Source organism: Maniola jurtina, chromosome 7 (genome assembly GCF_905333055.1).
Source record: "Maniola jurtina chromosome 7, ilManJurt1.1, whole genome shotgun sequence".
In the NCBI taxonomy this organism is placed as follows: domain Eukaryota; kingdom Metazoa; phylum Arthropoda; class Insecta; order Lepidoptera; family Nymphalidae; genus Maniola; species Maniola jurtina.
This window is the reverse complement of record NC_060035.1, coordinates 5515299-5534309: the sequence shown is the minus strand read 5'-3', so window position 1 is coordinate 5534309 and position 19011 is coordinate 5515299. Positions and strand designations below refer to the sequence as shown.

The window sequence follows — 19011 nt, the reverse complement described above, 5'->3', positions numbered from 1 at the left end:
TGGGCGTGAAACATCTTCAATCTTCTCGCACCGCTTGAAACGCTTAAACCACTCGAAAACACGTGCATTTATCGCGTTGAACATTTACTATCATACCATAATCTTTTTCAATCAGTAGCGGTTATCCAAAGTTTAATATTAATTTAAAAAAAAAAATTTTTTACTCTATTGTTAAAGAATATTTTCCGCCGAAAAAACTACTCTAATGCGAACGAAAGCTATGGGTTTATTATACAGGGTTAAAAAAAATTATGGACCCTAGAGGGAAACTTCCTAAAATCCTTAAGTTAGATCATTTTACTTAAAGGAAACATCCTTTTTTTAAAAAATAAGAAACAAAACTGCATTTTACGTGCGATAAAATAGATCATTTTGGTCATTGGCGTTTAGAGTGTGCGTACTTCTTCTATAGCCACAACTCGTAAATAGCAATATTCTTTTATTTTTGCCTTCTAATAATAATAATTGACACATTCTCCAAGGCACGGAGGAGCACTTGTGACATAATTTGGTTGAATCACTTGGCCAGCGACTTGGGTCTTCATTGCTTAATTAGCGATGTAGGTGGCCTAGATGCGTTGTCACATGTAATGTATAAAACACATCAGCCTCTTTGTATTGATCGCTAATCACTACTTAGGCTTATGTTAGCAAATGAACCGATGCATAATGAACAGGTGGATGTATAGGCGAAAAGCCAATGTTTTACCCAACTGCACCAGAGGGTACCTAATGTTTTATTGTGTATGTATATAGTACCTACAAGTTGCATATAGTTTTTCAAATATTTCTATAGAAAAAATATTCAGTCCTTTGATACTAAATATGTCAAAAAATTGCGAAACCGCCAGGATCCGAATAAACACTTCAATAAAATTTTCAAATTCCTTAATGTAAATGTGCATGTGTTGTATTTTAGTTTTAGGTTTGGTTTTATTACACAGACGTTCACTTTATAGTGAACGGGTCTGTACGTAAAAGCCATTATACAGTTTAATAGTAGAACAGATGATGCCCGCAACTTCATCTTAGTTTCCAGTACGCTTGGTGAGGTACTTCAAATCGGCAGAAAAAATAACTATCATTTTGTATGGCACATTCTGTTCTTCTACTTACTAGCGTAGGTATTATACGTGTACCAATGTCCTTTCAGCATATACGAGTAAGTATGTACCTAAGTCCTTTCAGTGATTATTCATCTATGGATAGTTCACTCTGCTGATAGGCTATACTTAGAAACTGACAAATTACAGCTAGACGTTAACCATAAGATTATCGCGATGAAGCATATATTTAACGTATTTTCTATGCCCATCTTGAAACGAAATGATAAGTATTTCTATAAGAACCTTGTACCGAATAAACCTGTGTGAGAATGATAAATACTTTATTTTAGGTATGCAATTTGGTCAATGACTTTTGTAAAAGTATCAGAGCATTAAAGCCTTCATTGATTGCGAAAACAATGTTGAACATAAAATATTTTTACGCTATGTACTTTAATCTTTGCATGGATGAATCTATTGATAAGATTAAGTTTCGCGATTTTTTTTATTGCTTATAATAAATCCAATGGCATTTAATACTCAAACTTTAATGTAATGATATTAGTAGGCCCGGCACAGCCACACGTTCTGGTGACCTGAATGACTGATACGACTGATATCAGTCATGGGGTCTAAGTGGTCAAGTGGAACGCAATTGACACCAGCTGTCGTTTTTGCGGATGGTGGCGGCTACCACCACCGCTCACACAATGTGAGCCGACGAGTACAAAATGCTTGTAATGCAAACATCAGTTTCTCATTAAAAAAGTCTAACGGTGATAAGTGACTCGTTTGCGCCGCCCCTTATATTTCAACGTCAAATAAGATTATGATGTCGGTGGTGCTAGTTGCTACTACAAAGATCGTGCAAAGTGGAAGCGGCGTGGCACGAAAGAGAACCAAGTATGAGAGAGATGAGAGAAGAGAGGGTGATAGGAATAAATATACATTGTTACGGCTATAATCACATATTTAGTCGATGTAAGACCGACAAGTTTCGAACCCATCCGGGGTCCTTTTTCATAGGGACTCAGCTCGCTGCGCGTCGTGGTCGCGGAAAGGAAATCACTCACGATAGTTAAAACGTTAAAGAGAATCTAAAGCCGGTATGAATGCTCTGAAAAAGGTTTACACTCACAAGTAGGTAGCACGTAAAAAAACCGTGAAAACCTTTTCACATGCATAGCTAGCACAAGCTTCCTCACTTAAAGTAGCTTGTGAAAAATCACAAAAAGGAATGTCACAGTTTGAAAATTATTAAATAGATACATTGATCCTGCTTTTTTTTAGCGAAAACGATGCGAGTTAGAAAGAAAAAACATCAGTTTAAAGATTAATGTAGCAAACGATTGTTGGTGCAAAAATTGGAAAATCACTTTCTCTGGAAACTATCAGTGAAATAATAATTTCTACTTAAGTACTGTAACAAAGTGAAAACTCACCTATGAAATCATTGAGAAGAAAAATAATAATTTCACCGAATGAAAATGATTTAATAGCAATAATGCCCATCTCTAATACGAACAATGCTATTTATATATGTACTTAGTAACTTGAGTTGAGACATAGATAATAGGTACATAAATATAAGTGAGCTATAAAATCAATTTAGGTAAATACAAATCTCACACGACTTCCAGATTTTCTTGTTAAACTAGATTTATCATGAACAAGAATAGATGCTCTCAAGGGCAAAAGACAAGTTTTTCTTTTTTTCTATCAACAACCTTACAGGAATAAGGTAGGTGCCTGCCTGTATTACCCTACGCAGTAAACAGTTTAACATGTATTCAATTATGTGAAAGATTTTCCTATTGTGGTTTTACCACTTGAAATATAATTTTTTTTGATTTTTGTGAGAGTGCGGCCTTAAATAATACTCGTAGATATTACGTATGTTTTTTACCTACCTACCCATCTTATTCAGGGAACAAATCCAATGCCTAGGTGTATTCAGGTTTTACATGTATTTTGAAATTGCCTAAGATGAGTTTATGTTTTTTTTATTAACTTGCGTTCTTCTTTTTATGAAAGGGTTGGGGTTTTTCAGACGTATAGAATATCAAGGTATAGATATAAAGGCAGCTATAATAAGTGGGTAGGTACCTGGTTATTATAGCAAAAGATATCTTTTTTACCTGACTACAAAAAGTTTAATAGCTGTCTGAGTGTTTTTCGGCTCAATGTTTCCCTTATAATTGCCAAAAAAAGCATAAACGTAATGATAAATAAGGCTTTGTTTTGAGGTTTTGTCAGCGTTCATGTAATGACATTATGACGTCACGCTATAACGGATGTAACATGCAAAACACGTCAAGAAAAATATAGTATTGAGATTAATCGAATTTGAAAGTAATTAAAAGGTCTCTTAGTTCATAATGTCTAAAATGTATGTACCGTATGTTCTTAGTGGTATTTCTTAAGAAAAGCATTAATTTAAGTTTAATTTTTTTTAACTTTATCTTTGTTTCGTAAATGGCTAACTTTCCTGTCAAATAAAACTTGTCCATACAGTCTCGTAGACTTTATGAGTAGGTAAGTAGGTATTAGTCCAAGAAAATTGTGAGCACTCAAGGGTCCGTCCTATACTTTCACAATGCGTAGTTTTAGATTCGCTACGTTTTCCTCGGAGAATCGAGTTTCTAGATGTCGAATCCGGGTCAAAAACGTAATTTCTGATTTGTAACAAGTGAAGATTTCAATTTTATTTTAATGCCTAGGTTATTGACTTCTTTGTTTCATTAATTTTTATTCATTTTTAGGGTTTCAGGAACCTTTATAGCTTAGTCCAGTCCATCAGTCTGTCTGTTCGTCAGTGCCATTTTCTTCAGAGTTCAGACAATGTCAAAGCTGTAAAGTTGAATTTGGACACGGTAATAGAAACTTGCTACCGCTATATATTCAAGATTTTTAAAAAAACCGAATATGAAATCGATTTTTTTTCAAGTCGTATTTAGCACGAGCCAAATTATCACTTTCCACGCAGATTTCAAAGGGCAAACGAATTTTTTCCGAGCAAGTGAGATGAAAATAAAATTAATTATCATGGCTATAATAGTGACACCTATAACTAATTAGATAATGCGGTCAGTGTGGTGTTGACAAACAATAAGTAGGTAGGTAGTGTGAGAAAAACTCACAACATGAATAACTTTGTTGAAGACGGTTTTTATAAGCATAACTGCGGAACCCTGCCCACGTTTTCTGACATGCGCTGGATCTGATTTAATTTAATCAAAGAGTTGGAAGTCGTCCAAGTAACACTCGGACACCTCTCCTATAATAGTAATTTTAGTTAGGTATTACGTATTCTGGAGGTTAGGTATTTAGATCTTTTAGAAATCCAGTGCAAAAATTTCATGATTTGTTATTCTCTGCGGCTTTTGTCTGTGTTATTTTATAGGATACCAGGATTGCGTAATTTTGAGATATGTTTTCATGTTAAAAAACGTAGTTACGGTAATCCAACAAATTGCATGGAGATGTTATGTTAAATCACGATGTTTGTCTGTATATAATAAAGGTCAGATTTACGTAAACACCTATCATTATAGGTAGGTTATTTTATTTACCGAGTTCTAAGTGGCTACGAGGGATCTCTAACTTTTCGGAGTTAGGTATTTGCGTATTAAGCAATTAAATATAATTCGCTACTGAAGAAAAACATCGTCAGAAAACTTGCAAGCCTGGAGTTTTCAATAATGTTCTCAAAAGTGTGATAGACTATGACCAAACTTTTCTCGTTCTGAGAGGAGATCCACAATAGTGAGCCGGGCGGCGATGGAGTTGATCATGATGACGACTAGGGATCTGGCCGAAATTTTGAAGATATTACCCATCTTTGCTTTGTCGATGATATTACCTACTCGAGATGTCGACAAGATGGTATTTGGGAAAAGTAGTAAATAAGTCTTACGGCGAAAAATAAATCTTATAGCGTTGAAACGTAGACACTTACCTACTTACATCATCTACAAATTCAGTGTCGCTCAGCGAGTTATGGAAAGGGCTATGTTAGGTGTTTCCCTGACCGATAAGACCGGTACGAGGCAATCAAGAAAACCAAGGTCACTGGCAGTCCAAACCATCGCAAGCTGTAGCGTAGGTAGTGGGCAGGCCATGCTTGTCGTACTGGCGATGGCCATTGGAGCCGAAAAGTCCTTAAGTGAAGTCCATTTACTAGTGGGTAAGCGGACTGATTACTAAAGAAGTGGCGGTAAGCAGCTTCATGAGGAAGGCTGAGGACAGGGTGTGGCATCGGTCACTAGGGAAGGCATGTATGAAGGTACTCGTATGCTCAACAGTAGACAGCGGTAGGCTGATATAACGATGGTCATTAAATAAGTTATAATGCCTAAGAGCACGAAACTATGTATCGTGGACTGTGGACCTTATATGGAGATAGACTAGAGAAGGTCAAGGTAACGAGTAGAATCGTAATAATAAGTAATATGAAAGCAATCTATATGTTATCTGCACATATAAAAGGATAAAATGATTGAGTCTAGAAAGCGGAAACTTGAGATTTTGTAAGGATTTTTAGTTTCTTCCAGCAAAGCCGCGCGGGTCAACAAACATACCTACCGACAGTAGGTATTAGGTTTACAGAGACATATCGCATTTAAGATATACTGGCTAAAACCCGGCATCCATCGCAAGTCACTCACCACTAATTATAGGTACATCAGAAACTTCACGTAAGTATCAACAACAACTGTACAAAGTTTAAAACCTATCGGACGAACGATGCATGAACGAACATATACATAAGTAGGTACAAATAATTCTAAGATTGTACCTTGAGGTTCTACCTCAACTGTACTTTTAGGATCAGTTTAATAAGTAATATCATTGTTCATTGTTTTTCTAAAACAAGAAGTTTTTAAAGGAAGAAATACTCTGCTACTTTATATCATTATCAATTTCATGATCAATTTTATGGTCGAAGTAAAGGATTTTTATTTTTATTAACTTAAACAAATAAAATGGGTCCAAATTGAGAACCTTCTCATATTTGGTTATCAAATTCAAATTATATCGTTTCTGTTGTATCTGTACCATTAAAAACTGGAAAAAGCCCGAAAGGAACTGAAACGAATTCTAGAACTAAGTAATTATATTTAATAGTTTTACGAAACCCTAAAAAGAAATCCTTGCAGCAGAGTTGAAATTTTTATTTTTGAGATATAATAATTCATATTTTATCCTCCACATCCATACTTTACGTTAAGACTTAAAAGTAGGCCATATAGATGGTATTTGTTTCGGAAAACAGTAATTTTCCATGGTGTTTATCTCGAGTACCTACCTGCTACCGTATATTATTGTCCCACAACTAGTATTGTATCCACAACGCACAAAAACTATTGCTAAATTGAACTCACCTGAAAATTCCGCTTTAACACAACAAAGTCACTGAAACGCACTAAAATACGAATGATTAAATGCGATTCAAAGGCCTATGACCGGAAACAATAACCTTCTTTAAGATCTGTACCGGCAATGTGCGGGTCACTCGCGGATAAACTTGCAATGCGCGCGCGCCGCTATCTACCGTCTATATATTATCTTGATCATTGTGACGTCATGCGCGCTACGATAACCGACATAAAAGCACCAAAAACGTGCTATATCTATTTTGCTGTATGTTTACTGGACCCTTTTTTTTAATTTAATATTATTTCCTACCATAGTATAATTAATAAGTACAATTTTTTTGTATTTATATGACTGCTACCTTGATAATACGGTGTAGTATGTTTAATCCACGTTTAAATAAATAAACATTAACTACCTAAAAAAAAAATGTAATAGTTATCACATCGATGACGCAGTTACCACAGAATCTAAATAAGGTAATAGAAACGTTATCTGCTGTCTGTAGTATCGGGACAGTGTGTCTCCGATTTTTCAAGAAATATATGTAATTCGAAAGTACGTGTAACGTGACTAAACGTCCAAAGCAAATGTATACTGCTATTACTGATAAAATTGATGATGTTAACACAATTTTCTATTGGCATGTGTTCGTAAACACAGTTTGAGAGAAACACTAACGCACAAATCAAATTAAACATTTTGAAAATGAAAGTGTATTTTGTTAGTGATCATAGTATCATAGTGTTGTTAGGACATAGATTGATTTTAATTTAGTGTGTAACGATAGGGCTTGAAATTTGAAATATCAGCACCTTAAAATATCAGATTAAAAAAGCTAAGTTCAATAATTAAAATGCGTATCAAATAATTATACGTATTTTTTTTCTACTATAAATTTTTGAATATATTTATGCAAGAGCTTTGAATGGAGACAATCTCACGCTCATAATACTTCTATATTTATTTTGATATCTGTGGTAGGTACTGTGGGCTTACGGTTAAATCACTCAAGCTGCAATAGCGTATTCAGAATTATTAAGGATCCAGCCAGCATAATATTATCTTGTGAGTACTTAATTAAAAAAATATAATGCAGGATAAAAAACGGTCCCAGGTAGATATGATTTACCAGTGCTAATTCCGATACCTAATACTATTAGCTATTAGGCTAATAGCTTTTAAATGTTAATAAAACTACATAGGTATATAGAATAGAATCCATAGAGATTCTTTACTGAAAGTTAAAAATGTAATTTAAGTACCTGTACCATTCTTTTCTTCAGTCAAACAAGTAGTTGATGGTGACCGGGCCGGTGGGTTTGGTGTGTCGCTTTACGGATAACAAAGCGTAATTTGTGACAGAGAACCAACCCGCAGTTTTTTGCAAAACCATCCTTAATGTGCACATTTGGAGAAAATGAAAGAATACTCAAATTAAAACTACATTAATTGTTTTTTTGATTTCCCCGAACGCAATAACTACTGTATGAAAATACAACATAAATATTTGTGTTCCGTCGGTAGGTACGTACCTTATTAAAAAAACAAGTAAGTAAAGCTTTATACACATCGCCTACCTATACCTAAAGGTGTTAATCAGGATACTGAGTTTTATCTACTTAACAAGTACATAAAGGTATTCATTATATATTTATATTAATGTTAGCAGATGCCCGTGGCTTCATCAACGGGGATTAAGGTTTTAAAAATCGCATGGGAACTCTTTGATTTTCCAGAACAAAATATACTATAGGTACCTATCTTGGACGCAAGCCACTGTGGCCAATTTTGGCAAAATTGGTTCAGTACTTAAACCGTGAGACAGTAACAGATAGAATAACACACTTTAGCATGGACAAGCAACGATGACCTGTACCCGTTGGTAAATGGACGAGTGACCAAGTTTGGAGATTAAAAGGAAAGGCATTCGTCGATTCGGCTCCTATGATAAGATCGAATAATATGTCGAACTGTATTCTTAGATGAGTTGTATAAAGAAGGGCAGGTATGGAACTCCACCACATAATTTTTTCTAGAAAACCTCTACTATGTGATTAAAGGCCAGTGGTCAAACCACAGATGAGGGAATATTGTGGTAAATATAAGTGTAAATATATGTGGTTCTCATATAATTATATGTGGTATTTAGTAATGTGCCTTATATTATCTATTAAGCTATCCGTTGGGAAGTTCCGTTTCTTAAAAAGTGCAGATTGAATTTCAGAACTGTGTACGAGATATTTTTCTTTAAAATCGATAAGGGTTCTTTAGACCAAATTCCCCTATTTTCTAAAATCTAAAAAGTAGTTTAAATTATTACTTCACTGACCGGTTCCAAAATATCGTTCTTATTTTAATTACGTACTTTATCAAATTTATATTTTAAAGCATATTAAGTTCTTGTTTGTCCTAATTTTTTTCCTTTTTTCCACTTCCCGTGTTCTTGTGTCGTAGTTTCTAACATATTCTACTGAATCAACAACATATTTTTGAACATGTTTTTTTCATATTGATGACAGGTTTACAATACTGGATTAATACACGTTTCTTTAATAAATTAATGTCATATTATGTTATCACAAGTGAGACTCCTTTGTATAAACTCTATCTAAAGTACATACTAGATTTAATAGATTGATATGAATAGATGAAATTGTATTAATATAAATTATTATATTAGTATTGTATAAATATATTAATTATAGATTATTAGTTTAATAGTAACATAATAAAGTATTTATAAAGTTAAGGAGATAAGAATAAGATAATATGTTTAGTTACGCCATGTCATAATAGAATTAATATCATCATTTTTATCACTAGGCTATTTTTATCTCGGAAAATCAAAGAATTTCCATGTGATTTTCAACAAGTGTAAATTAAAAATTTATAACACCCCCGCTAAGTGAAGGTTACAGTAACTAGGAAATAGCTGATAATTTTCAAACGGCTGAACCGATTTTCTTGGATTATAGCTAAGAAAACTCTCGATCAAGCCACCTTTCAAACAAAAAAAAACTAAATTAAAATCGGTTCATTCGTGCGGGCGCTACGATGCCACAGACAGATACACAGATACACACGTCAAACTTATAACACCCCTCTTCTTGGGTCGGGGGTTAAAAATCGAAATTCACGCGGACGAAGTTGCAGACAACATCTAGTTGTTGATATAAGGTAATTGTACATGAAAGGCGTTTTTAAAGTTTAACCATATAGAGATTAACGGAAGACCAATGGATACCATTTAAAATAAAAATAATAATTTAGTTACATTTTTATTTGACTTAAACGATTGATTATTTTTTTTTTTATATCCAAGACTTCATCTGTGTGGATTCAGGTTTTTGTAAACGTGGAAGCCCTTTGATTTTCCGGGATAAGAAGTATCCTATTATGTCCGGGATGTAAGCTATCTGTGTCAAAGTGCAAACGCCATGTGAAAAGGACAGACAGACTGTCAAATACATTTGCGCCTTTATAATATTAGTATGGATAATATTATCTTGTTTCAAAAACATGTTTTAGGGTTCCGTACTAAGCCCGTTTTATTCAGTCCATCTGTAGGTACTGTAGGTACGTCTGTCTGTCCATCCGTGGGTCCGTGTGTGAAAAAAACCATTTAGAAAATTAGGACAGTTTGACGCGTCGTCTGGTGTCCACTCCTAAATTACGGTATCGTAAAATCTGCTAGAATATTAAAGCACAGAGCTAATCTAAGGCACATAGTACGAAATTATAAACAAAACTAGGTGATGCCCACGACTTCTTTCACTTGAATTTAGATTTTTAAAATCCCGTGTATTCTTCGCTAGATTTTTAAAAAGCTTGTGTTCTGGGTCCAAAAATAGCCTATCTCCTTCCCCGGGATGCAAGCTATCTCTGTACCAAACGTCGAAATTGGTTAAACGGATGGGCCGTGAAGAGCTGGCAGACAGACAAACTTTGGCATTTATATATTATTTTATATACTTACTTTGGCATTTATATTATAGTAAATATGGATTATCACGACAATCGTGAGACAAATACCTAACTGATAAATCAATAGATCAACGAGACAAAAAATCACAAAAAAAAACTTTGTTTCGTATAATTCCAGCCTTGACTTCACATTTAGAAGTTTTTAGCAACTAACATACGGAAACCTACCTTATACGTGTGCTGACACGCACTTGACTAATTAATTTATTATTCACATTTGTATATCCTCTCCGTATTAGTATAGAGCAGGAACGACATTATGGTAATACTTTCGTCATTAAGATTGGACTCTGGTTTTTAACACACCTATCTAGTATGTCGTTTGGTTTAAATATTTTCATTTTATTCGAATTCGCACACGAAATTACCATAAAAGTTGTAAATATCTACCAATTAATTACGTCAGAATTTTAAAACTCGTTTGTATAAAAGCGTCACCTCATATTGAATTCAGTGGTCCTGATCTTGTTTTACAACAATCTCCAGGTCTAAAATAATATTTTTCTGCAGGGAATGTTATTAAGACAATTAATACATCCATATTCCATTTTATTATATCTGATATTATTTACATTTTTATGTCGACACGCTTCTAGCTATATTTAAAATATTAATTACCAAGATATATGTACTAACCACGCAAGTAAAACGTTATAAGTATGTATTGTTATGCGCAAGAACCATATTATAAACAATCTATTTCAATTACGTTCAGCACGTTGTTTTTTACTTGTTAATTACTATCAGTTAACTCTATTTTGGTGCAGAGATCATCAACCGGAATTCGAAGGAACATTTTTTGTAGATAAATATAATAATAATCAAACGGGTCGCGAACGCGAATGAATTTTAATAACCGTCTCGAATCTACAATCTACAGCAACTTAGGAGCCACCTCGGAGCCGTCAATTCTTCTAGGCTGCGAAAGAAATTGAATAAGTACATATATGAATAAACACAAATGACCATCATAGGTACTTGTTGACACTCTTGGCTTCTACTGAGTTGAATTTCTGAAAATCGTTGAATCTATTTTTTAGATTTCAGTCAATATAAGGCTTCAACCTTGCCATTTTGAGTTGATACCTGTGCCAAAACTCTAAGAAAATTATATATTTGTTAAAGTAAATAAAAAATTATAATAAAAATAGTAAAAACAAAATTATATATTTGACACTTTTTCGTTTTTTTCAGCCGTACAGGAGTTAATTAGAGTGCAATAAATAAGTCCTTGGAATATTTCTGCAGTTTTCTGACAGCTAATTCAGCCCTGACTTTTTTATATTTGAGGTATACCCATAGAGATAGTATAATCCTTCATCCAAGGGTATACCTAAGACTATGTAATATATGGAGGTACAAAACTTTTCGCGCTGGTTTCATGTAATCAGCTCAAAATGGTAAGATTAGGTTTATTGACTGGGATAAGGTACCTACGACATACAGTTAGGGAACTTCTAACAAAACGTCGAAGCCTCGTAGTTTTGTTAGGCGGGCGTCAAACGTTAGTAGATATCACGCCCTAAAGTAGCCTTACTTTTCTTTGATTTTATGTTACCATAGCCTATATTTGATTATCGTCGATTCAGGTTTAAGTTCCCCCACTCTGACGTTGTTGTGTCAGTCAGTTTCTTTTTTTAACCCCCGACCCAAAAAGAGGGGTGTTATAAGTTTGACATGTGTATCTGTGAATCTGTGTGTCTGTGTATGTGTGTATCTGTCTGTGGCATCGTAGCGCCTAAACGAATGAACCGATTTTAATTTAGTTTTTTTTGTTTGAAAGGTGGCTTGATCGAGAGTGTTCTTAGCTATAATCCAAGAAAATCGGTTCATCCGTTTGGAAGTTATCAGTTCTTTTCTAGATACTGTCGGGGGTGTTATAAAGTTTTAATTTACACTTGTTTTTATATATATGTCACAGCCAAAGTAATAAATCCTGATATTATATATATTATCTAGTCATTATTTATAATGTCTACCCAATTTAGATAAACTGATAATTGACACAGAATTAATCACATTAACTAGCAATTTTATATAATTTCTTCGAAGACTTGGATGATGTAATAAAACAAGTAGGTACTTACAGGTAAATATTATAAAATTATATTTCAATTTGCCTTATGCATACCTAACTATATGTGTAGCAATATTATACTGTTTTGAGACTTATTTCGTGGTTTAATGACATAATTATGTATTATAACGGGTACATAGGTTAGGTTAGGTTAGGTTAGGTTAGGTTAGGTTAGGTTAGGTTAGGTTAGGTTAGGTTAGGTTAGGTTAGGTTAGGTTAGGTTCAAAGTTAGACCGTATTTATTACTTTGGCTAACTTTGAACCGCTATTATGAATAATATCCGGATAAAGTGATTAATTTATTACATTGTCTAGTCAATTTTGATATTATACATAATGACCAGTCATTATGTATAATAGCTATTTAATCACTATGACTGTAACATATACATAACTATAGTAAATTAATGGTAAAATGAAATAATTTAATTTAAAAATCATCATCATTCTAATTATTATTATTACTTGCCGTCAAATGAAACTACAATTATATTTTGCAATAAAAGAATTTGAGTATGAATAAAATACATAAATTAAGTTAATATATAATACTTATTTTTGTAGTACTAACAATGAAGGAAGTTGATAATAAATAATTATTTTAAGCTTCCCTATTTAATTATGACGATGAAGGGACAATTTTATTGAGCAAAAGGAGAACTGAGAAATCAAAGTAAGGGCGGTTACTCACTCTTTCGATCCGAATCCGTGAAAATACGGATGTAAATAATTCGGATATTGCTTACGCACTAACGTTCGTACAAGCAGTACTACGTCGGCTAATTCGCGCTGAATATTTCTTCAAGGATGACGGAGACAAATCGGGTGACTACCATACTAATAATTCTTTGACTACTTCGGAACATATTTTCACGGATTTGGATCGGATCGGATTCAAACGAATAACAACGTCATTCGAAGCCGGAGTGGATCTGTAGTAAGTATAAAGCCAGTATACATATACAGTATAAATAATGAGAAGTTAATTAAGAGTAGGTATAGAGTATTTGAAACGGATTGAGACTTCGTCTGTGTTGGTGTTAGCTGGCGGGCGTGTTCTGTCTTTTTGGTGTGTTTTTTTGTTAAAACTGACTGGAAAGCGCTCTAAGGGTGTGCCGTGCGTATGTCGGCGAGCGCTGGCACATACATGGTCCATACTTGTTACAAATAACTACAAACTTGACATTGGCTAATCTTTGTAAAGCCAGGCGAGAGAGGGAAAAAAACGGATTGAAGAGTGTTTACTGTTTAGTTTGATTAACAAATTATATTATTTATATACAATCAAGAAAAACCTTTATTTTGTATACATTTATTTAGTGACTTAAAAAATGTTGAGATTTAGATAGCATGTTACGGAACGGCTTTTTCCAGGTTCGCCAACCGGTTTCCAACCAGTTGGATTCCTAAAGTTTTATATCGAGTCCGATGTCAGATGTGGATTTCCCACATACAACCGGATGTTACTGCGTGGTTATGATTTCTGGACGAACGTTTTTTAACCTCCGACCCAAAAAGAGGGGTGTTATAAGTTTGACGTGTGTATCTGTGTATCTGTCTGTGGCATCGTAGCTCCTAAACTAATAAACCGATTTTAATTTAGTTTTTTTGGTTTGAAAGGTGGCTTGATCGAGAGTGTCCTTATCTATAATCCAAGAAAATCGGTTCAGCCGTTTGAAAGTTGTCAGCTTTTTTCTAGTTACTGTAACCTTCGCTTGTCGGGGGTGTTATAAATTTTTAATTTACACTTGTTGACTAAAGTCAAGCACGCAGCGTTGGGCGACGTCATTCAGATTCTGCAGATGCCGTTGATCCGCGTTGTTAAAAGCTCTTTTATGTAAATTATAATAAAAGCGAACGCTTCTCCCGTTTCATAACAGTAAAATTATAATCAAAAAATTGCAACGAGTCGAAGTGCTACGCTACAGGGCCAGTGCACATTTTGTGTTTATTAACACTTTGTGAACAGTCGCGATTGATGTAAATGGCTGAGTTTATCGCACCTATCGTATTTTTACAATAGGGGCCAGTAGTTTTTTTTTTATTCAGATAGGTAGACTGGAAACTTACCTGGAAATAAATGATGATGCAGTGTAAGCTGAGAGCGTGCTATCTGACCTGAAAAGTTTATGGCAGTGTTTGACCTAACAGCATCCTACAGGTGTGGTAACTAACCGAAACTTCCCACTAGACATTGTGTCAGGGATGCGGAAATGATTGTGTCACATCGTAGCTATCAACGTTGATGAGGTCAATCATTTCAGTGGAAATCAGATAGGTAAAAAAACCGGCCAAGTGCGACTCGGACTCGTGCACCGAGGGTTCCGTACTCGGGTATTTTTTTCAACCTTTTGCACGATAAATCAAAAAATATTATGCATAAAAATAAATAAAAATCGGTTTTAGAATGTACAGGTAAAGCCCTTTCATATGATACCCCACTTGGTATAGTTATCTTCCTTTGAATTTAAACACATTTTAATTTTTTTTTAATGATATAGCCACAAATTCACGGTTTTCGGATTTATTCGTTTACTTGTGATATAAGACCTACCTACCTGCCAAATTTCATGATTCTAGGATTCTAGGTCAACGGTAAGTACCCTAAGTATAAGGTTTTCATGACAGGCACGACGGACGGACGGACGGACGGACGGACAGACAGACAACAAAGTGATCTTATAAGGGTTCGGTTTTTCCTTTTGAGGTACGAAACCCTAAACAATATAATTTTATTAGATTATTATGCAATTTAGACGTACCTACCTAAACAATATGTATTAATTATGTGCTAGGTACATTTCTACCAAATGTACCTAATATTTCCGATAGAGAGTAGGTATGTCTGACCGATTAAAGCTTAGACAATTTTTCACGTTGTGTCCTAATTAGCATTTATTACTATTATTACAAAACTAAATAATATTATATGCAAAAATTACTTGATCGAAAGCTCTGCATCGATACACGATGGCACGTGAAGGCTATCTGATTTTAAATATGAATAGTATGGACAACGACATAAATAACTACCTACATACCAATTTTTACCGAACCGAACCTGTTGTAATAGGGAAGGAATGAAAATATTTGTATAATATGCTATGTACATAATATTATGGTTAAAAGTCAATTTTTTACTAAACAGGTACAATGATCGCCATCGATTTGATATCCGTTGAGGAGTTCCGTCCAACTCTGAAATCATTCATAAGGTTTTCACATTTGCATGAAAGACACAAAGTACAGCTTTTGTAAAAAAAATGTCAAAATCGATTAAGATTTGATGGAGTTAGAGTAACATCGACAAAAATGTTCATCTCAGACGATTTCTATTGTTTTTTGGGAAGAAATCTATCCTATGTAATCAGCCTCAGTAACTATAAGGAGGAGGAGCTAGAAGTATGCTAATTTTCGTGTAAATCCGTTCAGTAGTTTCAGCGTGAAGCGTGCAGACAGACAGACAATTTAAACAAATAAGTAGTTTTGGAAACTAGATCTATAGAAAAACTTGAAAGAAATACATTTTCAATGTATAGAAATTGCAGTATTATAAGTAGGTATACATGGTGTACAATAAAGAATATTTAACTTTTTACTTTAAGTAGGTACCTAACTACTGTAGGTATAATATTAGGTAGGTATGTAAGGTACCTACACACATTAAAATTACCAAAAAAGTTGACCAGGAACACGGAACGTGGACCATGGAATTTAAAATTTTTAATTAGGTGACTGAATGGAAAATTGTAAATATTACCTCGTATATTATGTTACTTATCATATTATTACATTCCTTATATAATAGCTAGCCTTATGTATCAATACCTGTTTGAGATGAACGCCGAAGATCATTGAACTAATATTTTTTATTTCAACATATTCTAATGGCTAAGTAAATGTTATAATATAAGTATGTCACTAAGGTGCATGCGACGGGTCTGCCCGCGAAATTCAAATTTAATTTGGTTTTTCGCAATTTGTAAATTATTATGACAAAGTAGGCTTATGGCATTCTAATTCCGGCAATGGCAGTATCATTTTCACAGGATTACATAAAAATATTTACTTGAAAGTGTTCAGTTTAAGAAATAGGCAACATAATGAGTTTGACATAAGTTACTCACAAATTAGTCGATACTATAACTAATATCTTAAACTGGACCCTTTCAAGTAAAGATTTTTATATAAACCTGTGAGGATGATACTGCCATTTACCATAAGCCTACTTTGTTATAGTTGTAGGAAATTTTCGTAGTCGTTGACGACAGATATCTTAAATAATATTGTCATTGTAATTGTTATTGTGTTATGTCGGACCCTTAAGTAATTTTCCGGTAGGTAAGTCCCTTTTAATTTCCTAAAGGAAATTCACTGTTTAAAAAGATCTGTATCTTAAGTATATTTTTGCGAGTGTTGGGATAGTGTTCAATTGAAGGAAAATATGATATTTTATAAATAAAGAAATTGAATTTTTGTGATGGGAATTTTATTTGAAGCAATACTATGACATATACTTTTTTACATAATATATTTATTATGATAATAATTATTGATTTGAAATAACAGAAAAACCATTAAGCATAAAGTAAAAAGAAAAATATCGAACATTTGATTATTAAAACAGTAAATATGGCTTTCAACAACGAAAAAGCTCGTCTTTAAATCCATACCTTCATAAATAACTCTGGAGTAAGTATATTTATTACTTTTCTTCGGGTCGATGTCCTACATAAGTATAAACAAGCTTTGACTACCGACATTGAATACCAGTGACATCTTGATAATGTACGACGGCTAAGCAAAAGTCACTATTTTATTATGCTCTATTAAATTTAGAACGAATTACTTATAAGTACAGTGATAAGAACATCCAGAGATAGCCTAACCACAACAGCTTTGGTGGAGCTTTCGCAATCTTTCTTTTCAAAGCAGGTAGGTAGGTCTTATAGCATATAAGTAAAGGAAAAAATCCGAAAACCGTGAATTTGTGGTTACATCACAAAAAAAATTAAATGTGTCCATAAACAAATAATATATTCAATTTTCAAAGTAAGATAACTATACCAAGTGGGGTATCATATAAGATGGTTTTACCTGTACATTCCAAAACGGATTTTTATTTATTTTTATGCATCAAAATAGTTTTTGATTTATCGCTATTCCTATTCGCCCTCAATTTTTCGCAAACTTCACTATTTCAGTATCTCAAACTCAGTTTTCTTGAAATCTATAATTTGAATTTCTATTCTTTTGTTTTTAATACATGCCAATATTAATTAGGTACTTATCTTAAATCCTAAAATAGATGCGTAGATTCAAAATTAAGTAATATAATGTACGTTTTTATTTAAAGATAGGTATTATTATAATGTAGGAATGATAACAATACGAGTATATTAAGTAATTCCTTATATGAAACAATTAAGGCAACACAAAAAGTTTTAAATAGGATAGCAAATATTTAAAACTTTTTGTGCGACATTATAAGCAATTAATTAATTAATTTTATCATAACAACAAGTGCCTACCTACTTATAGGTAGTGCCGAAGATGTTTATTATTTCGGATGGATATAAAATTATCCGGACGGTTATTATATTATTATCAAACGCCTCAGTAAGTATTAACTAACTGAGATAATTTGACAGTTTTTGCACTAGGAAATCTGTCAGACCGTCCTAATTCGCAAGTTAAAGCTTATTTGGCGATTGAAAAATCCGCTCTAAACGTAAACAGAAGTAGTACTATTTTAATCAATAAACTTGTCAGTAAATTGAACGAGAGGGGAGCCAGAATTTTAGGCCTATAAGCTTTAATTAAATTTTTCACAAATTTCCAAACAGAGCGCAAAACATTTTTTTCTTTAATTTTACTTTTTTAAAGTTGACAATTTAGGAGGCTATCGAAATTGCTGTTTTTTGGAGACATGTTATTTTCCGGAGGCTATCTGGCTCAGAAGCAAAGTTAGGCGATTATCAAATAAAAATAAAATGAATAGGTACCTACCTACCTACATTTTTTTTTGCCAAAACCTTTCCATTTTGTTAAGACGCACCAACAAATTAAAATATACTACAAGTTTTAATAGTTAGTTAATTAAGTACTATTAATCTCATGAAATATACGTATAATGTCATAAAAGAAATACAAAAATTAATCGCAGTTTAACGCTAATAGAAGCAACTAAATGAACTAAGTAGGTAATTAAACAAAGCAACGCGTTCTAATAATGATACAACCTTATTATACTTAATGCTAATAAAACCAACTAAGTAATTAAATAACAGATCATCAGAAACTTAAATGTGATACTATAGTAGGTACCTACCTATCAATTTGGTAATAAAAAATAATATTCTTAGAGTATGGGTGCCTAAATATATTTTAAATGAATTACATACTAAAATTCCGCGGACGCTATGAGTGAGACCTCAACATGTAGAACAACATAATATAATTGTAGTAATATTGCAATTATCTGCATAATATCAATAGCATAGCCTTCGTGCCTTACCGATCCAT

General features: G+C 33.4%; 1 protein-coding gene across 2 annotated transcripts in view; it reads right to left on the bottom strand.

Annotated features, from left to right (window-relative positions):
- The window catches only part of LOC123866559 (elongation of very long chain fatty acids protein AAEL008004-like), a 52382-nt gene extending 45784 nt beyond the window's left edge, over nucleotides 1–6598 (bottom strand). The window contains exon 1 of one of the 2 annotated variants that reach the window (XM_045908201.1): nucleotides 6431–6598. The gene's annotated coding sequence lies outside the window, so the exon portion shown is untranslated. The remainder of the gene's footprint in view (nucleotides 1–6430) is intronic. The other variant, XM_045908202.1, reaches the window with a different exon arrangement.
- Between the last annotated feature and the right edge of the window lie 12413 nt (nucleotides 6599–19011).